Source organism: Falco naumanni, chromosome 6, assembly GCF_017639655.2.
Source record: "Falco naumanni isolate bFalNau1 chromosome 6, bFalNau1.pat, whole genome shotgun sequence".
Classification (NCBI taxonomy): Eukaryota; Metazoa; Chordata; class Aves; order Falconiformes; family Falconidae; genus Falco; species Falco naumanni.
The window spans coordinates 4,418,446-4,442,655 of record NC_054059.1 but is presented as its reverse complement, the minus strand read 5'-3'; the positions used below and the strand labels follow the sequence as shown (position 1 = coordinate 4,442,655).

General features: G+C 44.5%; 1 protein-coding gene across 3 annotated transcripts in view; it reads right to left on the bottom strand.

The window, feature by feature from the left end:
• The window catches only part of BACH2 (BTB domain and CNC homolog 2), a 197,049-nt gene that overhangs the window by 82,446 nt on the left and 90,393 nt on the right, over positions 1-24,210 (bottom strand). For 2 of the 3 annotated variants that reach the window (XM_040597406.1, XM_040597407.1), the window contains one exon: positions 7,430-7,581. The gene's annotated coding sequence lies outside the window, so the exon portion shown is untranslated. Of the gene's footprint in view, positions 1-7,429; positions 7,582-9,041; positions 9,086-24,210 lie in introns of those variants that run through there. The other variant, XM_040597408.1, reaches the window with a different exon arrangement.

Here is a 24,210-nt window from a genome sequence, read left to right as displayed (position 1 = left end):
AAGCAGAAATGTGCATTTCAGCAGAAAGGCAAAAGTAAAGCAGCATCGACAGGCACTGAGCTCTTCTGAAAAGAGGGGGCGGGTTACACCAAGATAATTTAAAAGGATTTCATATTGCATAATGAAAGACTCACCGCTGACAGCATGGCTGTTCCATGGAACAAGCGTGTGTGCCTCTAAGTGCCCCCAGCACCCTACATCCTCCGTGCCACGTGGTGTTGTTACTCAGAGTGAAAACCTATTGTCTTGCGCAGCCCAGTTCTCAAGACCAACACCTCTGCTACCCTGTCAAGCCTGGAAAACCTGGAAAGGTCACAAAGCAACAAGGAAGCAGTGAAGCTCAAGCTGCCACACAGCAGAAAGCAAGTTTTCAGCCTCTACCTTTGTTTCTGCAGCTCTTGGATAGATGCTCTCTCTATTCATCCATCGCAAGAATGACATCAAACCGAGAGGCTTGACATGCACAGGCACACTCATTCTCTGGAAATGCCACGGCTACTTAATGAGTGAAGCTGGGACAGCACCAAACCTGACACCATGAAGTTACGAATTTCCCTGCATATGCTGACAACGTCTCTCTTGAATATTTCTCTTGGCCACAAGCTGAACTACCAATTAACGTGGTCAGAGCAGATTTAGTAGCTCAAGATATTGCAACTAATTTAGTAGGTTCCTAACCAGTACAACTACCTGGAAAATCTACCAAGACAGCATATTTCAATACTGTCACCCTAAAAAACAAAGCAAAAGGATTTTAGGTGCCAAAAGTTAACCCTGAGAATTTGTTCCTTGATGATCAGCAGTTTTGTATAGTTCTCCTTTCCACCCCCCCAACCCCCTCCCTTATTTTTCTTTTTCTTTGCCAGAAGATGAAGTTCTGGATCAACAGTGACGTTCTGGAGGGCTGATTTTAAGGATCTTTCAGTCCTCTCCAAAGCTGCTTTTTCCAGAGAGCAGAACAATTCTTCTTCCAAAGTTCTTTCATCACTACCTCTTACTTATGCTCCAAGCCTAACTCTATTTTTTTTCTTTTTTAAAGCAAGAAGCTGATGAATTAACATAGTTAGACCACACCGCAAGTAAACTCTGCCTCTCCTTCCAACACAGACCCATGTACAAGCATTTAAGCCTAGGACTCACCAGACAAAGCTGAAGTCGCAGGCAAGCCAGTCATCAGAGCTAGAGAAGAATTATGCTTGCTCTACAAATTCTGAAGCATTTGAATCTTATTTTTAGTTGTACACAAAGGGCAATAAATGGAAAATCTTATTGTAACCACTGCTTTTTCATGGCCACCCACACTTCCAACACCTACAGCAAAAGTATATAAATGCAAAAACCCCAGAACTCATGGCTCATCTGAACAAGGGATGCAAACTAGCTGATGGCTGTTACTTTTTTTCCAGTTTGTATTTACAGTGCCATTACATTCTGTTAAGCATCAAGGACAGCTATTGGTACGCAGTGTGTATCCACTGTCAAGGATCCTGCTGGATTTTCATACCTTTAATTAACTGCTTTCTCCCAGTTACCTGGTAGAGTCCTTTTCCAAGTTAGCTGACCACTGACCAGTTTTTGAATGATGAAATGGAGGAGTTGCCTCTCCCTAACTCTCAGTTTTTTCCCCCACTGCCCAAACTACTGAGGTACAAGGAGTTAATGCTTCACTCACCTGTGAGAAATTATGCTGAATACTTTACCCAGAAACTGGTGATTACGAAAAAAATCCCTTTACACTCATAACAGTAGAAGAACTTCAAACAAATTGCTGTCAAGGATGATTTCATTGTGTTTAAATCCACTTTAACTCAAGTCGCTTTGCAAATTATTCTGTAATTTAATACCTAAAACTCCCAGGTCTACTACGATGCCAGTTTACTTTCCTGTCTGTCCTATGCCTGATTCTTTCCATTTACCAAAAGCAACACAAGAACGAACCTGGTTATCATCTGAAAACCTGCAGAAAGCTAACTCAATTAGCTGAGTAAAGAAGAAATACAGAAAAAGGTCCATCTTAAGACCAGACCCAACAAGAGTACAGGTGATGCCACATCTGCTGATGGGGGAAAGACGAGTCAACAATCTCATGTCATTAATTACCTTGCTGTCTCTGAAAATGCAAGTTATTATAGCCAGAGAAGCATCCGCTACAACACTTTTATTTCTCAACTTTTTGCAAATTATAACAGGAAACACGTCCCATAAACTAGCAATCAATATTTAACAAAATAATCTAAGACAAAGTGCCAGCCCTGGAAAAATGTACCTTTACCTGCCTTTGGTCATTAATTGCCCACCAGACCCAATGGCCCATCACCTTCCCTCAGCCCCCGGCAAGCCGAGCGCAGAGCCGGCTGCTCTCTACGCGCACTGCTGAGATCAGGTGTGTGCTTCTCTGGCGAGGATTTAGGTCGTAGGATCTGTGCGCTGAATGCTGCAGAAGCACGGGTATCTAAGTATTATGAAAATAAATGGGTCATACACCACTGAGCTAACAACCACACCACCCCCAAGCCGGGCACTGAATGACTGTGCAGGGCTCTGCCAGAGGGAGAGGACAGATTGAACCAGCAGTGAAAACAAAACTGTTGTGGTGAGATGGATTTTACTTTTCACTGGTTTGGGTTACAGAGAAAGTTGATCTTGCCATCACCACCTCTCAGTTTTTCTGTAAAAAAAAAAAAAATTAAAAAAAAAAATAATAAAGCAACATGTGGGCAGGTAAGCCGTCCTGTGGAGATGGGCTGGCATCTTGCCCCCCCACCCCCCACCCCGGTAAGGGGAAGTGCCGCTGGCCCTGGGCGGAGGGAGGGCTGTGACTCAGTCCCTCAGGCTGACACACACACGCACCCGGGCTGTCACCTGTCACAGCGAAAAATAGAAGTCCTCACCACAACATGGCAGCCACGTGGGAAACGCCGAGTAAACAGATCAGTGACACCGCGTACCCACGCGGCCCATCGCACCGCTGGGGTGAGGAACAAACAAACTTGTGGTCAATGGCAGCAAAGGTGAGAGGTGTCGGAATAAATTTGGTTTCATATGGCGCGCTATACTGCAACAAACACCACCGTCCTCCCCCACGGGCTCAGCTAAGCACAAGCAGGATGCTCCTTCGGGCCATACAGCCCATGGTCGCCATGTGTACCCAGACAGGGATGCCTCTGGTACGGGGCTCTTGGTCAGAAAAATCCAGAGTGGGATGTCCTATCACTGCCCACACCTGTGTGCACACGAAGCTACACCAGCACTTTCCAGACCATACTGATTATATTTGTCCATATATATCTATTTTTAAAATTGTATTTTTCATATATATCTGTTATTTTTATATATATACACACATATGTATATATACATTAAAAATGTATTTAATCAACAGATGTATTTCCTGCAAACACTTCTCAAAAGCTGTCCCCAGCCACTCAGACTGGGGGTGCAGCCTGCCTCAAGTACAGAGGCACTGATGGCACCGAGGAGCACCTGATCACAACGAGGGACCGACGCAGTGCTGGCAGTGGTCAACAGCTTTATGTATTCTCAACGTGGGGGCAGTAGGAGTAACTGGATTAATTAGTGGCAAAGAAGATTTCCCCTAGTCTGCAGGAAAATGCTCTTTGGTGCCTGTCAGCACAACACCCAGGGCAGCGTGCCACGGGAGGTCGTGAAGCTCCCCGGGGCAGGAGATGCTCCACGTGATGATGCATGAGGTGCAGAGCCCTCATATGCCAGTACTATAAAATGGGTAAGAAAATGCCTTCTCCACTATAAAAACAGCACTCCAACAGGAAAATGTACCAGAAAAATCATGAAATTCAGACATGGCCACGTCTTACATCAAACCCCAGTAGGATAAAACCATCCCTGTCCTCAGGTACAGCCATGGCGCTTGAGAACTGGATTTGGTACGAAGAGTTAGGAGTATTTGATAAGTCAATGTTCAAAGGGATGCGACTTTGCCTTCAGAAATCTGATTTCCTTCTTAACTCAGTCAAGTTACCTGACCTTTTGATGCAGATTTTTAAAAAGACACATTTTTCCCAGGCTGCGGTGGTAGGCGGGTGACAGACATTTAATCACTAAAAATCTGCATCTTAAAATTTTACATTATTTACATCTGCCTACAGATGGTTGTAGGACAGATTTCAAGAAATCTTTTTTAATTTTTTTTGAAATATTCTGAGGAACTCATACCTAGCAAATAGGAAATTTGTGTGCAGAGGTTTCTGCATTTTGGGTTGCCTTTTTTTTCCCCCGAACAAAGCACTTAGCAGCGCTTGCTGAATTCTCAACACTGGATAGATAAGCATGACAAATTAGGACAACTTATTAGATGCAGATTACCATTGATTAGGACGTTATTTTTGCTGCTTTTAAAGGAAAACACATGGGGTAAAACTAAGCGAGAAACGTGAGCAGAGTGTGGAAATTGCTAGGAATCACCACTCGCCTCCGCGGGGATGCCAGCAGCCCTGCCCCAGCATCTGCTCCGAGGCACAGCCATGTCCCCAGCACCTGAGCAAAGCCCCATCCATGCTTTGCCATTAGTGACCGTTTGGGATAACGAACTGTAAGCTGCTCAGTGAAAAGCACAGCTTCTCCCTAATTTGTGTACTCCCTCATTATAATACACGCGGTCTAACCTGTCCAGGATTAATTCCCAGGGGACCTGGATATTCTTATTTTTTTTTAATCTTGGCACACGCACCATAACAGGGTTTTGCAATCTGCTCTGTCAGAACAAGGAAGATACCTTCTGCTTTGAATTCAAACTTCCGTACGTATTGGTTTTTTGGAAATCACATAAATCAGCATCCTAGTAGTATTATAAAAACTAAATAATAAATGGAAGCGGGGGAAGGAAAACTTGTTTACGAAATACACTGCACCCTGGGAAAAGCAAGAAGAATATGGTTGTCACAGCTGGGTCAACCTTGTGTAACTGCTCTTTCCAACAGGGCTAATTAACAAGGGAAAGTTCGCTTCTTTCTATGGGAACTGCTGTAACAAGGTAATTGTTACATGCAGAGTTTGTTATCACAAAAAGCCAGGCAGTGGGAAACACAGAGTTAAATAAGCAACCAGCAGCTTGCCCTCGCATCTACCTCTGCTGGCATGGAGTACAACGGCTACAACCCCGGTGATACATGTGCTGAGAGTTAGAGCACACATCTCAAGCACTGGAGCAGAATAATAAAAAAAGGAAAAGAAAAAAAAAGGGGGGTGGGAAAGAAAAAGGAAAATAAAGTAAAGCACTATTTGATGACAGCTCCTATATCCTTACACCAGTTTTCAAGTTTATTTGGCCCTCAGACCTGATTTTACCACTGGAAATAAAGACTTCTGATTGTTTGCAGCACAAGAAGCAGCAAGACAAAACTTTCTATGCACTTCTTGGAATGAGAGAGGTTTTCTTCCATTTACGTCTATTAAATTTCTGGCTGTTTTTTCAAGTGCCCTAAGAATGATGCCATTTTTAAAGTTAGTTCCTCTGAAAGGGGTTTTAATAGTGAATCTGCAGGATGCCTAATGACAAGCTTTTCAAACATCATGAGAACAGCCTACAAAAAAGTGTGAATAAGGCTTCCAGCCTCATGGGAATGGTGCTAAGTAGGACTGATGAACAAGGTTTTGCTGCCTGCCTAGCTGTTACAACTTGTATTTTCAAGTTTTCTTCCCTTAAGACAAACACTAGAAACAAGTTTCAAGCCAGATCCAAAACTCTCCTGTAGTCAAATGATTCCTGCTATCAGGGGGTTGACTAATAACTGCACCATATATTGCCAAGCCCACAATGAAATAGCAATGCTCTCCCTTTTTTGGACAACAAAATCAAACCAACACGTTGTAAGGCCCCTTTGACAGTGAATTCTGTTACTACCCAGCCTTTCTCGGCTGCCTACTACTTCACTATTATTTTTGCTGATACTCATCATACCAGAAAAAGTTGTCTCCTCTCTTTAAAAACGGAATTTCCATATGCATTAAAAAACCCTGTCCTCCTTTCACAATAGACTTTTCTTGTTTTAAACAATACTTTTAGTGTCACCCGATCAAATTAAGTACCTCAAATGAAGGTATCTTACTAATACAAACTCTTCAGTTCCAAAACACTCCTGTTTTTTTAGAAGTAGTACTACAAATCCGTTCCTAAGATTAAAAATGTTGTTAGTAAGCATTCAAGAAAAATTGCCCAGTGATGAGCGCTGTGGTTGGCTTCACTGCCCTGTCCTGATTTAATCATTAAAATGTGTCATATGGATTTGTTACTGCAGTGAACGAACAGGGGCAGGACATGCATAGTACCACACTGCGAACCACAATTTTGTATTATCTCTGGCTCAGGCAGCCTTTTGCCAAGCTGCTCTACACCACTATCTGAATGATAAAAACCTCCCAACCACGATGAGATTTGGCTTTATTTTAAAAAGTAATGGAATAAAATTGTGCTCAAGCCTTTTTTCAGACTTCGCAGCTCTGGGATGTCCCACCCTCTGGACAGCACAGACCACCACATCCATGCCATCCTTGTAACGGTCCAGAGGTTTCTCCACCTGCAGATCCACCCCAGAATTAGGGTTAGAACTGCTGAAAAGTAAAAAAAACGGTCAAACCAATTTCTCCCCTCTAGAACAGCCCTCCGATTCCATGCCAGGCTGATGCCATGTGACGTTTTAGAGGAGAACTTAACCACGACAGGGGATGAAATGTGTGCACAGCACCACAGCCATTCCCTGTCTTGGGAGGAAAAATCAAAGCATGCAACACTCACCAGGAACTACTACCCAGACTGAGGAGATAGGAAGGAGACTGCAGCTCCCCTTTGTCCCTAGCAAATCTGTGTACAGCTTCCTCCACCCTCCTACAGCCAGGTGGAGCAGCTAAATTTTTAAGCTGATGCTTAAAGAGCCTTTTGGGGCAGCAGGCTGAAAGGAAAAGCAGCACCAGGGCTCCTCCAAGGGAAGTATTCTGGAAACCCCGAAGGAGGATATGGGTTTTATGATGGGAAAAATACAGGGATGCCTGCAGTCCTGCTGAGCAAAGGATGGCCTCCAAACTCACACAGAGCACGTGCGGCTTCGGCACAGCACACCGAGATAAGTGCACGCACACTTTCCCAGTTGTGGAGAAAACCAAAGCATAGTTAGGGGGATAGCGCGCAGAGACGTGTTTTAAGTACTTCTTGGTATGGTTTACTATGGTAGCAGAACACTTAGAAAAGCCTTCAAAATGACAATCAAGATTTAGGTTAAAAAAAGCAAGTAACTATTCAATAACAATTTATTCACCACCTGTTGTTTGCTGTTGAATTACAGCTTTTACAGTATTTTTCTGAAGTATGATGTTTACTGCCTCCACCTTGCCTCTCCAAGACCTTTTTTTCTTTCTTTCTTTCTTTAAATAGAAAGGAATTTGAATCATGACTTACATGTAACTTTTCTAGGTTCTGTGCTGGCTAAAATGTTCTCACGATGCAGGGAACAGGATCAATGGAGAAATTAAGAGGCTGCAGCAATCCATTAAGAAGTGGCCCTCCAAAGCTTTGTGGAGCAATGTTCTGGCAACTCAGTCAATAGCAACCTAAAATAAAATAAAGGCAGACATTAAAAAATCCAAGCATTGAATCTTCACAAAACCCCTCTTATTCCCCACCTCCTCCTTTAATTCTAAAACCAGTTTAGGGGCCTTTTTTTAAAACACAGAAGGTCTTCGTGTTAAACATGACAATTACACTATTCCCATTTCATACCTCCTACCTCTTTCAAGCTGCAGACACCTTACAACAAAGACTATGCTTTTCTTGCATTCATATAGCACCTAGACATACGAGGCCCCAGAGAAGAATACGTCACAGATAAACCAACACTTCTGTGATTATTCTACCAGACCATACCACAGGTACGTGCACACGCACTGAGAAATCCTTCACCGTGAGGGTGGTGAGACACTGGCACAGGCTGCCCAGAGCAGCTGTGGGTGCCCCATCCCTGGGAGTGCTCAGGGCCAGGCTGGATGGGGCTGGGAGCAACCTGGTCTGGTGGAAGGTGGAAGGTGGAAGGTGGAAGGTGGAAGGTGTCCCTGCGCGTGGCAAGGGGTTGGACCAGATGAGCTTTAAAGCTCAACCTAAACCATTCTGTGGTTCTATGAAATTGCACATCGCACCACAGACGTGTTCAACAAAACTAGCAAAACAATCTAACGGACTTTAAATAACAATTAATACTGGGTTTTGCCAAAGCTTCACTTTGATTTTATCAAGGAATTTAAGTTAGAAACATCAAATTTATTCCCCTGTTTCTGCTTTATTCTGGGGAGCTTCAGAGAAGAAACACCATCAGCGTAGTTGGGTATCCCCGGGTCAATGCAAGGTGCGTCCTCTGCGAAGCAGAGCTGCCTGTCGCACTGGTCTGTGGCCAGAGGAAAGCGAAGAGGGAGCAAAACGTGTGTGTGCAAATCTGCTGTGTGCAGGGGCCTGGGGCGCAGCCTGTGGAGGGGGGTACGCTGGGACAGGGAAGGGGGCTGCGAGAGGGGGTGAACCTGCCAGCGCCCGAGTCCTGGCATCCCCACACAGCCCAGATCCCCCCCAGCGCACAGTCCCAGCTGACTCCAGAAAGGCTTCCCCCGTCTGTCAAGGAAGCGGTCACGCTCTGAAGTGGTTGGGGAGGAGGGTGGGAAGGAAATACTTGTGGAAGGAGAAGTAATTTGGTTTTAGTTACAGGGGTTTTCAAGCCGCCAGTGCCCAGCACTTTACTGTTTTCCTGGAAAAATAAATTTGAATGCTTAACTACTATTTACTGGGATAAAACTGGCAATTGGGAGTGGAAAGGAAAATTATTTTCTTTTGAACAGAAGGGGACAGCAGCAGTACAAGCAGTGGCATGTATCTGTCTTCCCAGGATCACTGTAAGGGCTGCATCTGCAGAATCACCAAAAGTTGAAGTCAGATGAAGAGGGAGGTGAAGGAAAGAGTATAAAACCCAGAAGTTTAGATTATTTTTCTTAAAACTACTACTAATTTCTGAAACTTGCAAAAAACTTACTCTTCAGTAAAATCTTCTAGTTTCTTAAGAAATGTCTACTGCCTCCATTAGAAAGTAAAAAAAAACCCAAAAACACAAATCAGTGCAAATTAAAGAGGTTTGGTTGTTGGTTTTTTGTAAGTATGCGGTCCCTGGTAAAAAAAGTTCAATACTTTCAGAGCACTGATGCTGCAGCACTTTATTCCAATCCAAGCCTTGTAGAGAACATGACAACAAGTAGTTTCTTCTGGATGGAATCCTCCTAGATGATTTACCAACAGATGCTCAAAATACTGCTACCTTTAAAGATTACCTACATGGGTACTTCAAAAGAATCATGAGGCTATGCTAGGAACACAACGCTTGTGTCTCTTCAATTTATATAATTTTCTCCAACTCGGCATAACATTCATTGACAGACTGTAAGAGGACCAAATATTTATGGTCACAAATACGCATTATCTAAATTGCCTATGAAAGGAAAAAAATAATCTCCAAATCTGTTCAGTCATAAATCACTGGTAGAACAAAAATAACTGCTGTTTACTCAATGGTCAAAGAAATAAGACGAGGGAAGGCTCTGTGTTTTCAAGGACAGGTTAGGTTTTTGAGCTCAAATTGCACTTGCCACCGTGTATCAGAAGGAAATGAGAATAAACAGAAGTGGGGAACAGGGGAACAAGAAAAAAAGGGGGGCTGGAGGAAGACTTTCAGTGCTGTGCTTTTCTGAGACAGCGTGATTGATGTTCACTGCTGTAGAAAGCGTAAGGCTGCATCCCAAACATTTCATTCCCTTCTGCAAACGTCTCACTCTCTATCTCGACCCATGTTCCCCAGATATTCTTGCCCTACACAGGACGATCCAGCCAGCATCAGGTTTTACACATGATCTAAAACACGAAAGCAGGAATCTCTCTGCCCGGGGGTCAGCTTAGGGTAGAATGAAACCTAACCCCCGCCTACGCTCAACATGAGGGCTTCTTCATGCTTTCCATTTGATAAAAAGAATTTGCCTTCTGAAACGGGCAAATTATTAAAAGCAAAACTGTTGCTACAGCTGTAAATTTACAAGGAATACATGAAAAAACTGAGCTAATATGAAATGAAGAGCCAATGGTGCATCTACTGAAGAGGAGTTTCAGCATTTTAACATGCTGACTGGCCAGGTTTATGGCACGGAAAGTGCCTGATCCTAGGCAGGGGAAGACGCACTCTCTGCTGCAAGGTTTGCTCATACCAAGGTCTCAGCTCTCAGCACAGACCTGCATATGTAGGCAATCAGTTACAGGATCATGAGAGGCCACAAAATCATTGTTCTATGTCAACACGAAGATCTAGCTCCTGCCATCATGGGGGGTGCAAGGAAACCTTATCATTATTTTAAAAAGAAGCATCTGCCTTCACAGCTGCAGAGAAAGCTAGAAAAAGAACAATACTTCAGATGGGACACGCTAAGGGGTTTTTGTTCTGTTTTTTAACTTATGTTAACTACCTCTTGCATTTTTTGAACCAGGTTAACTTTTTCCCCCTCTTTCTGAGGGCTTCCAGTACTGCTTGGCAGCTCAAATCAGCACTGAAGAATGCAAAGGAAGACACACCAGACACCGCAACTGGCAGAAGGAAGCATGAAGCTAAAAAAGTATTTACTTCAAGAAAACACTTTCCAGCTTGGATTTCTGTTATACAGAGGGTGCATTTCAAAGAGAGGTTTTATTGTTAATGTAAAATAACATGAGCTTCGATGCTTAAGAGGAGGAAAACTGGTAAGTTCTTCAGTTTGCAATGAACAAACCAAGAAAGATGATTTGAGAAAAGCACGATGAATGTACTTGGGTATTACTCCATCTGGCATGAAAGTTCTTTCAGGCACAGAAACTCATGTTACCATGCTCAAGAAAACCAGAGAAGCTGGGCAGCCAATGAGGGAGGTGAGTAACAAATATACAGTGGGGTTTGTAAACACACGAATGTCCACAATCGGTGCATAAAATTAGCGCTAAGTAAAATGAACCTACACGATGAGTTGGTGAGCTGCTCACAGATGTGAACAGGAGAAAAAAAATATTTAAGGAAGGCTGCACACCGGTGAGTAGGGAGAAGTGAGCACAGAAGTGCAAACAGAGCCGGTCTTTTCTGAAGTGACACCTCACTTAGTGGAGTGCAATGCTTCTTACACAGATGTGCACACAACTTAGTCCCAGTGAAGTCAAGGATCCCAGTCTGTTACATGCAATACCATCACAGATTAGCAACGGTGTTTTCTTTACGTTTTGTGTCTTTCCAAGTGAAGCTGAACAATATTTCTTTCTGGTTGAAACAGCTTCATTGGAACATTTGTAGCTTGCAACTGCTTGAAGGATCGCCTGAGGCTGAGAAGGCATTTGCAGTGCTCCTAACATCTAGTGCAGGATCTCTCCCTGAAATCCATACATTAAACCCATGATGATATTAATACCTATGTCAGAAAAGATGCATGGCCTGCTTCACTATCAGTGCATTTAATTTCCCCCTAGTAACTTGCTCGGTTCTTCCAAAGGGAAGGAGCATGCTAATCCATCACTCCTGCTTGTGCTCACATGCAACGTTTGGCCAGGGGCAGCCAAAACCAAGAGTCCGAAGGGCACAGCAGCTTCTTCCCTGGTGCCCAGAGGTGGGATGCGGAAGACCACCACAACTGAGGAGGTGTGGACCAGAAGTAGGGGGGTATGTGCCCAGAACTGTGAGGACTGGCTCTGCCGTGTGTCCCTATCTGGGTGAGCTGTGTCAAGTCTGTGGACACAGACAGTTGTTCAGATAATGGTAAAACCACACGAGGAATCAGTCTGGCTAGAAACCACAACTGAAGTCATCAAGAGAAGCAGCAGGGAAGCAGTGGCTGGGGATGCACTCCAGGGTCTGCAAACTGGATTTTCCCCACCAACTGGGCTTAAATGGAAAACCCTCAGAGGAGGTGGGGGATGTGCATGGGGGGAATTTTCCACCCCCTCTTGTCCTCTGGTTGCAGTTAACTCTGTGACATATCAACCGGGCTGGGCTAGGAGAAGCAGGAGACTGTAGTTCAAGAGCATCACCGCAGGAACTTGTAAATCTTTTTATGTAAAATCTGAATGACTTCATCATTGGAATACACTCAAAATAAAATCACTGTTGAAAATATTTTATCTCGGTGGCATGACTCATGAAAGAATGGCTATGTGTAAAAGGGAAGTTAATATATGGTGTGAGGAGGACCCCTACACAGCATTATCGAATGACACCAGACAAGTATTTATGCCCCATGCAGTAAAACCAATATACAGCAAAAGTCACAGCCTAATACTTTGTGTCAGATCTGATGAGAATTCAGATATCTGGCTTATTTCTCCTTAAGGACTGGAAATTTTGGTTAATGCACACACAAACAGGAGAAAATAAGATGGTTCATTGATGAGAATGAAATTGCTGTCCCTGAGCCTGGCATTTCGGAAGACCCTACCATACCAGCCAGCGCTGGGTCTCTCAGGTAAGGATGCTTCCCAAGGGACCATGAAATGATGCAGCTCACTGGGTTTATGCTCGGGGACTCCTGCTCCAACACACATGAACCACAAGAATGCACGCCTGCCCTGCCAAAAGGATGCTCCCACATTGTGATTATCAGAGTCAGGCTTTTACTGCCAATTTATTTTAGAAAACGGAAATCGAGAAAACAGCTAACATACAGAATGAAAGAACGGGCCACAGTCAACTACAAAAACTCCCCATAAGGTTCAGCATGTGGGAAACAGATAAGTAAATGCTGCAAAAGATGAACAATATTTAAGTATTAACACAAATGTTTGTTTTGGGAAGGTTTATCTGGCATCTCTACCGGTTTTCTCCCAAGCTCTAATACAAAAATAACTATATCTAACTGCAACTGGGAGAGATGGCAGCAGCTCAACATTGCTCCCTTTTTTTCTCTGTAGTCAGAAGAAACCCTACTGTCTTACAACATCAGACAAACTAGATTTCAGGTGATTTCAGATCAGGGTGAAGTCAGCGTTGCATCTGCCAGTTCAGAAAGTTCGGTCAGTGGTCTCATTTCGTTCAGCCTGTGAAATGAGGACATACACACACAACACAAGGGCAGGAGAAACACAGCCTTCCTCTGAGCTCTACAGCTGGTCCCCTGTGCTCTAGCGTGAAGTGAAGGAATCATTCTTTAGCTCATACAAATGCTGAATGCAACAGTTGCGCATCACACTATGAAGAGAGGGACCATGCTGATGGAGGTACGTGTCTACCACGAGCCTGCACAAGCTGTGGTGGGGCTGAGAGTGGGCCAGTGCTGTGTCTCACGTGAAAGAGCTGCCCCTCAGCTTCTCTGTCTTCACCCTCACACCAAGCAGGGGAAAGTTGAAAGACCTGAAAATGTTCTGTGGGTTATCTTCACTGGTCATAACAAACAGAAAAAGAGAAAGGCAAAATCGTGATGGGAAAGAGCCTCAAAAATACGTTCCCTGTTGGGTGAACTCAAGTCTGTTTAACAAGAAAAGCCAGAGAGGCCATGCACAGTAATGATGAGAAAAAGGAAATGGTACTTCATTTTAGCCAGAGTCATAAATCTTACCAGCAAGCCTCTAACGGCAAAACAGCGAGCAGGGGAATTTTTATACACAGATAATTAGTTGCAAGCTGATACCGGGTTTACTGTGCTGTGCACTCGGTGTGTGCAGCGCCTTCTCAACCTGCAAAGCACTGCATGAAGGTCTGGCTGCCTCATTGCTGCTGGCTTCAGTGGGAGGTGTGTGGACAAAACTCTCACAAACTTTTATAAAAAAAAAAAGGTGAAGTGGAAAGGGATATTCCTGTTTCAGAGAAATCTTTCTGAGGCAAACCCAGGAAGATTTTTTCAATGGGGAAAATGCACCATGCTTATAGCACACCCTCTGCTGCAGGAGAGATGGACCAAGAGAATGCCTTGTCCCACCATTAGCACCCTTGTCTTCTGGGGTACTGACGCCACTCACAGACCCTGCAGCACAGTCAGAAAAGGTTGACCTACTGAAGCAGAGAAAGAAAATGCGGTCAAGGAAATTCATCAGCCAGAAGCAGCTGCAGCGCTGCCTTGCAAGGACTAAAGTCAACTGGGCATTCCCACCACCTGTGCTGGGAACAAGGAGCCCATCCACCAGCGCTTGTTCCTCGACATCTTGCTCCGTTTCAGAGCGCAGCCAGGGACTTCCACTAGTGACAGACGCATGCAAAGCCTCCACTGCACCTAACAGTCAGACCGCACTTCCAGTCAAAGAAAAGCCGCTTTTCGGTTTCTAGATGAGAGCGTATCCAGGGGGCACGTGCCAGCAGCATGCCGAGCGTGTTTGGTGCTGGCACGTGTCCCCAGCACTTCTGATGCTACTGTAGAAGGGACCAATTTAGTCTAGAGGAGGAGGTCTGGAAGCTTTCATCCCCAAAAGTCACCCGAGTTACAGAATGGCTCGGAGAGGACAGCAGCTTGCTGCTCTAAGACTGGCTGGGAGACACCTCGATGAGCAAGGAGAGCCCACCCCGTCTGCACCAGGAGCTCCGAGGCTACGGCTCCCACAGGCTACTCTGGTGCTCCTAACTACTTTCTGCTCATCTTCTATTCTCTTTTTCATCGCCAACTTGCTGCGAAAGGGCAGACACACTGCATTGTTCGATCACACTCCTCTGCCAGTCCAATAGAGCTGGACAAGGCTATGGGGCAGACCAGCTCCACCATGCCTGCAAGCTTCATCTGCACAGGGTTAAGCAGCAGCTCTCTTGTCCAAGGCTCAGTTCTCTTATTACCGCATGTTAAACTGAAAGACCAATCTGCGTTTACTGCACTGAACTACCATTATGGGATTTTTTTCTAATCATCCAGCATAATAGCATACAGTTGTCACAGAAATCTTTGAACACATCACTGGCTCTCTTTGAACTGATTAACCAGATAAGGAACCTTAGCCAAAAGACATGAAAGGAAAATTTCAAACTCTCAGCTGAGCAAAGAACTTCATTCAAAGGACTGTATGAAATGGAGGGGCTATGTGTGGGGGGGGTGTCTGGGGGGTGAGGTCCACAACACAAATGAAGGGTTTATTTACTACTGATATAAACAGGTGAAACGCTCTCCGCCACTCCGTTTAAGAATCAATGCACGCCAGCCTCAGAACGGTGCTGACAAGTACTACTGCCACGCCGATCTGTGTGAATGCCAATATTAATGTTTTTTTCCAGACCGGAATTGAAGGAGAACCTACCAACAAATCGAACTTTACACTGAGCAAATCTCCCTGTGATATTGAAGAGCTCCAAGACCGCAGCCCCTTCACCCAAACTGCTTCTGTTCAGCGTGTTTCTTTGGATAGCATAACGTTTTTTAAAAAAATTCAAGACAGCTCTTTGCATTTGCTTTTACTTCTAGCACAATACTTACTATTCCAATCAGAACGTTCTGTAATCTTGTCCAAATGTTTTATTACTAATCGCTGTATCCCGCACCCCACCTTAATAATTATCCTTGGGAGAGGTAAACATTGCAACACGAGTTACTTTAGCTAAAGCCATGAATATGCATTATTTATTTATTTAGGTAAACAGTAATTAAGAAAAATCACCCAGACTGTCTTCTCTTTGAAATGAGCACTCCTTCACCAGCCTTGCCATGGGAATTGCAAGTCCCTTAAACACACGCATTCTTGGTCCTTCTCCACTGTGGTTTACATTTGTGGGCCTCAGATCACACCACAGCTTCCAGCAAAGCAGTCCCTATGCTGTCCAAGGCCATGCAACGAGCCCAAAGCATTCAGACACTCTCAAGGATGAGCAGCAGGTGCTCAGATACCAGCAGAGAAGAAAGTAGCAACATCTTGGATGCAGCGTGAGGACCAGAATGCTGCTATCTACCACCCGATTTGCTCATTTCTAAGTTTTTTGCAGCAAGACCACGTCTACTAAGATCAAAACACTCATGTCCCCCGTCTGCTCTCTCTCCATGGACAGAGGGCTACGTCCTTACAAACTGAGGGGCTGGCACCACCATGGCCTCTCCATGCTAAGCTGGGGAGCAGCCAGCTGCAAACCAATGAGTGCCTGGTGCCGGAGCAGTCAGACAGCCCCATGTGCCATATATATATATATATATATATATATATATATATATTTACATTATAACCTATGCATCGGGTAATAAGCAGCTGAGTGACTCCACTCAATTTCCCTGGATTTCTTCCTCAGTATTACACAACCTCAAATACTGCAACATCCCACCCTGCCTAATACTTCCACTAACCTGTACCACACACCATGGCAGAATCAGGCAGCACCACAGGCAATGAAGCCATGTACAGGGAACTCAACTTTTTTTAAACTAAAAAATTAAGACACGTCAGACAGTCCTGATGTGGTTCATCATCCAGCCTAAGGACTGCACCGGTACGACAAGAGAGGACTCAAAATGCCTCCCAAAGACAAAGGGATTTTCACAGATCTCAAATTGTTAAGTAAATAGATGAAAATGCGGTCTGGGCTTTGTTTCAGTTTTCAGAGCTAATTTCCGGCCACCGTTCAGAGAAATGCTTTGCATTTCCATTTCTGACTCACCCGTTTCAACAAGTGCGCTCGCTGGAATTACTAAGCATGGGATCCGATCAAAACATTTCGCTTTCTGAATAAAAGTGCTTCTCAACTTTATTGATGCGAACTTATCTATCAATTGAACATGGTGACTGACAACACGGGTGGTGTGCGGGTGTGGTGCGGGCGCACGATGTGATGGGTTAGCGGACCCCTCTCCCACCGGGCATCCCACTGAGGTATGGGGATGCCTCCCAAATTCTGCACAATGGCTCACAGCATGCTGACGCCGGTCTCTCGCGTCCCAATCACAAAATGATACACGCTCCCAGAGAGACGCTTAAGTGTCGCATATGAATGAAAACCATTCCTGAAAAGAAGCTGTTATGAAACCGAAAATCGGAGACCGCCGCAGCACTGTGCCTAAGTTGAGTCATCAGTTCCCTTTACAGCCTAATAATTGACACTGCCTTGATCAGAATGACTGATCTGATTGCTGCTTTGTGTTTGTGTGGGGTTTTTTGTTTTTTTGGGTTTTTTTGTGTGTATTTTTTTAATTAAAAAACCCAACACATTTCTTATGTAAACAAGCCACCTGCCATCTCGCAGGAGTATTTGTATTTGCCAGATCATGGGAAACATCTGTCAAAAACAGATTTTGCTCTCCTCAGTCAACTCGGCACAGGCTGAAGTACAAAGAAACTAAAACCAGGTCTTGTTATGGAAAAAATACGCTGCCAAGTCTCAGTGAAAGCACTGATTTCATTGCATTTTCCTGGGATTAAATGTAGCAAAGATTATTAGAAGAGTTCCCTCCTTCCCCTGTGGGATTTCTCCCCCAGAGGAAATCTTGGGAATTTAAGAGTGGTTTTTCTCCCCTCTTCCTGCATTTCTACAAAATGAAGTTCCTTCTAGGAAGAGATAGATAGGAGAAGAATCAAGGTTCAGTGAAACTTCAAAGCACGCTGATTTCTTGCCTTGTGATACCAGTACTCGGATAATGGAGTGAATCCCCTCCTGATTCTTTCAACAAACAAACAAATACTCCCACGCGTCTGCATCCCTCAGGTCACACCTCCCCAAAATGATTCATTAAGTATTTTCACATCTTCTAAACAGGGAAAGATCAAGTGAGGCTGCAACTGCCTCTAGTGGTGTTTTCTGAAGAAAAGGTGACGCAAAACAGGGTGGTTGCTACTAGCAGGATAAGGGTGATGCTAGACAGCCGCACTGTGATGCTTCTGCCAGGGAAGCTGCCCTGGAATAGCAAAATCGTTGGGGGGGGGGGGGGGGGGGGGGGGGGAGAAAAGAAAAGAAAAAAGGAAAGCAAAGGGACAAACAGGTATGAGACTTTAACAAAAAGAGGATTAGGCTACTCCATTAGCGTGAAAATGGAGAGGAGATGACTGGGGCAGGAGCACCAGCCTCAACAGGTACCACCCTGGTGTCAGGGCTGGAACTGAGCAGAGCCCTGTTAAATGGAGCAATAATTTACAGATTAAGGGGACAATATTTGGAACATTTAATATCGACATTTAACAGTGGATACATGGTCTTACTAGAAGTATGTCCCTGGACGGGTGAGAAATTCATGGCCATGTCTATATTAGCCTTTGCCTGTAGAGTGAAACCACCAGTACTGTGCAGTTGACGCGATGCCCAATTTTTGTGTATTGCCTGGCAGTAACTCCAGCCTGGCGCTGCAGACTGAGCACACACCAGCAGCTGGAGTGCATCAACAGCGCTGCAGGAGGCACAACTGTCAGCTTTTATCAGTAACTCATGGATTACACAACATGCTAGTAATTCTTAAAAACAAGGCATGGAGGTAGGAGGAGAACCTCGATATACTTTGGAGAAGACGGAGGAAGACCCATTTAAATACTGAGTACGGCCACTAACACAATGGTAGATTTTAAAACAAGGAGACAGACAAAACCCAAAGCTGTGGAGAAGAAATGATGAAACAAATGGCATAAAAAAGGAAAAGAAAATTATTTACTGGCTGAAGTTAACATCAGATTTTATTTCTCTAACTGCAGCGGATAGTTGGACATGAAACTAATACTTAGAGGTATCTGCAAAATATTGTACGCTGTCTCCTTTGAACAGGGCAGAGGTGGATTTAAATGAAAGTCTTGCATTTCGATGACAAAAATACCTTCTTGCAAGCAATTTACACAGCTCTTTTGAAACAAGAAACAACTGCAGAGCTACGCTTACAAAACAAACCTATGACAATACTAAACAAGATGTCATCTCAACTGACTTAGAAACAATGTCCAGAAGCATACTCTGTTCAGCACAGAATCCAATGAGTATCATCAAACTTGCAACATTTTGGGGGGATTTTGAATTTTTCTGAACAACACTTAGACCTACTTCAGCTATTTTAGACAGAAACATACAGCCACACTCCCAAAACATGAGGAGAAACACTATTTTGGTCAGATTTCAGAAGAGAGTGCACTCAGCACTGGTTTTATCTGCCTGACCTAGGATAATGCATGCTTTTGACTGCGACTTTTCTGAACGCTTTAAAGTTTTATTATTCCAAGGTACAAGGGCAGCAATATAAAGACAAGAGGAAGCAGAGAAAAACTGAATGGGAATTAAAAGCACTTTGCACTCTCAAGCCAGCAAGTGAAAGAATCGTTATCTGGCTTCATGACAGCATTGCCAACACTAACAAACCATTTGCCGTCTGGCGCTGCATACCAGCAGGTCGTGTACAAATGTATATTACTGTTTTGATGCAAGCTAAGCGGGCAAAATTCGAAGTGCCACTTGTATTTGCTTTTTAGTTAATTTTGCACGAACTCTTGAACGCCACGATGTAAAAAATAAAGGCATGGGAAACAAAGCGAAACAGGGTTCATCACCTCATAAAGAAAGTTAACTGAAACAGCAAAGATTGTATTTTGAATGTCTATCTGGCTCTCCCATACAGCTCAACACAAACAGAAAACTTAGGCACTACATGAATTTCTTCTTCAGTTTCATGCCAGCTGAAAGCAGAAGTTTAATATCACTATTGCTACCATCCCAGCTAATTATCAACTAAAGCAGTAGTAAGAACCAGCATGTGTTAGGCCAGAGTCAAAGCAAACTCCGTAACTAGAACAAAAAATTATTTTCTTAGCAAGCCCCATTCTCTGCTCTTAAACTGTGGCTATGCCAGCTTCAGGGACGTCCAGCACGATCCACGCTCAGCCCTCGTTCCTGTAAGAACAATGTTCTCTGCACCCAGTAATTAGAGCTTAACTTTGCCAAGTGAAAGGGTCCCTCTTTCCAGTTCTCATGGCTTTTGGAGGTTTGGTTGGGGGTTTTTTTGTCTTTAACTCATACCACAAAACCTGTCTACTCTTTCTTGATTATCTTGGTTTATTACTCTCTGTAGTCCTGGCTTTTGTTTAAAATGATGTAAAAAATAGGCAGTTGCACAGAGAATGATTGGTACAGCACATGCCGTACCAAGCAATGTTAGATATTTTAGTGCTTATGAAGTCAGTGTACCAGAACCAGATGAATCTGTTGGTTTGGTCTGAAAGTATATTTTTTCCTTTCCTGCTTGCAACAGGATAATTAATACTCGGAAGAAATAATGCAGAAAATAAGCATGGTGGTAGGTAAGCACTCCTAATGACATAAGCTCATGTTTGGATCAAGGACTGAGGTTTGGGACATACCTCTATGAAGAAAGAATAACTAAGTTTGTGGCTCAGAGTGTGACAAGGACACCATCCCAAATTACTCATTACCTGTGCTATTGTCCTTGTCCCACTGAAAAAGCCTGTACTTCTCCCTGAAGCTCTGCAAGCAAAAAATTCAGTCTAATGCTTTCCCATTTGTTCAGTGGCTGATGAAAAACTCATTAATGAATGAATACTGGGCAAAAAACATTCTCCACAATTACAGCGCACAGTTATAACAGCCAATGCATGATGGCCAGCAAACTTTTCTATGTAGAAATTGGCTTAACACAGCTTCCTACTTGGTAAATACTGAGAGGAAATTCTGCATAAATATTTGTTTCCCCGTATTTATTTCTACACTGGGTGAGGCAAGACAAAAGGATGTTTAGGCACTGAACTGTTTTCAGGTTTTGTTCCCTGCACGATTTGGCCTGCAACGTTATAGGGCTTTTAATCTCATATACCTTGTGGATCCTATTATCATCGCCATCATAATGAAACCAGACACAGCTGACTTCCTGCTCCCCAGCCCGACACCGGCAGGGCACGCTGAAACGGCAGAGTCGCTCATGTAAGACCGACTGAAGAAGGCTACCCACGGTTTCAGCCGCTCGGCTTCACCTCCCCACGCCACACGGTGCCACCTCAGGCTGCTCCTGCCGACACGCAGGTCAAGCAGCAGCACAGCCCAAGCCATAAGGATCAGAAGCCAGGCAGGTCGGCTCGCCCGCGGGAAAGGCAGGGAACAGTCCCCGTGTGTTTCTACAATTCCTGTTGCTCTCAGCGCAATTAGACTTTATTGAACCTTAATCCCAGATAAGTATATTGAATCTTACAGCTGAAGTCAATTACATTGCGTTAAATAGCCTTCCTGATTTGCAGGAGGAAAATCACTTCTTTGGTATAAAACTAAATTAGCTCAATAACTCGTTACTTATACTTGGGCACACAGTTGAAACAGCAACGGACAACTAAACGGCTGCCGTGTTTTCAGGCACCAGTCCTTCAGAGCTGTAAGCAGACTGAATTCCCAGGTTTACCAGTGGGGAAAAGGGACAAATACTGCAGTCGGAGAGGGGACATCCAGTGTCAGCAGCACCACGTCTCAAACCATCCGTGTTTCTCATGGCAGGGGACTCTGAGCTAAGCAGCCTCAGAAGGGACGAGACATCGTTATTCCTATAATTAAAAGTCTCCGTACTAAGGGGCTTGGCTTAGCTGCAGCAGTCAACGCGGAGCTGCGCTAAATCTCCCCAAATGAGAAGCGGGCTCTCCATTCGTCTAAAATGGCCGTAACGCAACCAAAATGGTGCTGCTCCAGAGTCCGCCAAAGCTTACGGAGGGCTCTAAATCACAGCCCCTCCAGCGCACCCCCTCAGTGCCTGGCACTACTCGCACCTGCCTTTTCATGCACTCTCCATGGATGTCCCCCCCGGCCACAGCCAGGGGCAGGGCTGGTGGACCTCTGGCCTGACCCTCATTCAGACCTCAGGCTCAGAATTTAGGCTGCTGTGTGCTGCCATTAACCAGGGTCAAAATGAGAAACCAGAACCAGACCAAACCAAACCATGTCATGAATAAGAGGAAGGAAAACTGGGTGCAGTGAAATGGTGGGGAAAAATAAACAGGAAAGTAACTTGCTGAGAGTTACTGAAGAAAAGCCGGCCTGCCCAAGACAAAGGCTGGCTGCCAGTGGGAGTAAGGAACAAGCAGAGGAAGGAGGACCTGGGAGGAAAGAGCACACCTCGTGTCACTTCTGTATCCTACCAGACGTAAGTCATGATGGAGAAGATACACCTCACGGAAGGGCCAGGATAGAGAGTATCAGTGGCAGAAAGTGGTCCAGGCAAGCATGGATCTCAGGGTATGGCTGGGGAAGTGTTTCTGTAGCCACGGGAGGAGGACTGAAATATGTCAGGGATGGGAAGACTACGCAGGTCCCAAAGAGGAGGATCTCTAATTAACCCTAGCAGCTCAGAGAAAACGGAGGGTCAGGTCAAAGGAAGGCTTGTGAAATGTGAAAACAAGACCCCAAAAAAGGGACGGCAGTAAGAAGGTGGGAGGAGGGGGAACAGCAAGAGCTGTTGTAGCAAGATCAGTCAGCAGGCTCCGGTCTGAATATGAACCTGTCTGTACTTTCAGGATCTCATCAGCGGCTGGAGAAGAGCATTACTAACATTTGGAGAAGAAAAAGAGTATACGGGGTTCCACGCCCCCTTACCAGAGAAAAATAATTCCTGTAAGGGGTGAGAAAAGTTTAACTACCAACCCTCAGGAGCTGGTAGTTAGAACACATCAAAAGGCATATGAGTTGTCACTTCTGATTCCTTATTCAGAACCAGCATCAGCACTAGGGGAGACTCATGTAATAAGCTCTTAAATGAGTATTTGCCTATCAGGGGCTGAGCGAAGGGGCAGAGGGGATGAAGACCAACAGTGGTGACGGGCTATCCGGACACCCTCAGCAGGTGCAGCAACAAACCTTGTGCCAGCACAAACCTTGCTGGGAGGCCGGGAAGGTGATGGCCTGCTCCCTCATACCACCTTCCTTAGCTGCTAGGGCCACCTTTGGCAACCCTCTGACCAGGCTCAAGCATTTTTGGTTTCTTTCTTACACACAACTGTATTTAAATGTCAACAGATCTCCACATAACTCAGGAGATGACAGAAGCTGCATTTCTGATGCTGTTGGGTTTGTGTGGGTCACACATGTTGAGCAGACAGGAATGACTCAAAGCCATAAGTAGACAGACAAGAGCAGAAAGGCAAGAGAGAGGGAATACTCCAAATACCTGCTACTGCACCGTGGTAGCCAAACTCCATGAGAAATAGGCCTGAAAGACTTAGGAAAAACAAACAAACAAACAAACAACCCTTTCTAGATCTGGAATTCATTTCCTCTACTCTTGCACACTGAAATGCAACCAGCATGGGTGATCAACCCATGCAAGGAAGCGCATCCTTTTCATTCTCATCCCCATGGTGGCTCTCCCCGGTGCAACATCCACATCTTTCAGCAGCATCAGTAGGCTTCACCCTCACGATGGATGGGAGAAGGATGATCTCCACTGCACAAATGAGGAAGTTGGTCATGGGGTAGATGAAGGAGGTTGCCCGAGAACACAGAGGAAACCTGTGACCAAGGCGGGGAACGGAACTCAGACCACGAGTTCCAGTTGGGTGCCCAGTCCAAGCTGGGTAGCTGAGAGATCACCTTTTCTACTAGGGCTTTGAAATTTTAAGTTCAGTGGGTTTTTTAATGAATACGTTTAGTTTTTTTTTTCCTTTGTCTAGCCACTACGTTTCATTTCACTCACACTTCTGCTTTGTGGAAGCATTTTATTCTGCTTTTTTTTTTTTCTTTTTTTTTGGTTTTTTTTTTTTTTTTTTTTTGTTTTGTTTTGGCTTAAAAAAACAACATAACTGAACATTAAAGAGAATTTAACTTTCACTATTTGGTGCTCTCCCCTACCAACACCAGGCTCTCTCTACCTCAGTGTTAAGTGCCCTTCGGGCACGCTGCACTCACAACTATAGCTTCATCAAAACACATCAGTGATATTTAGGAGGAGATGTCTTATTCACAGCTTCAAAGAATTGCAGCAACTGCTTGTGCAAACAGCAGTGTTGTGAGGCAGCAGAGCAGATCTGGTGAGAAAACCAGAGAAAGGAGAAGCACAAAAAAGGTAAGTTCCAAAGTAAATGCTCTGATGCTCCTATGCATCACGTCAAATTGAGCAACTGGCTGAAGAACAGCTACCAGTAAGCCACCACATCAGACTGCCTAGAATGCTTTACTGGCTTGGCTAATGAATCACTGGGCAGATATCAGCAATGTGCTCACAGTTAGGATAGTCTTCATGGTGTGTGAGAACAGTGTCTCTTCCATTATCATCATGATCTGTGGTTTAATTGGTATTTGAAAAGTCTTA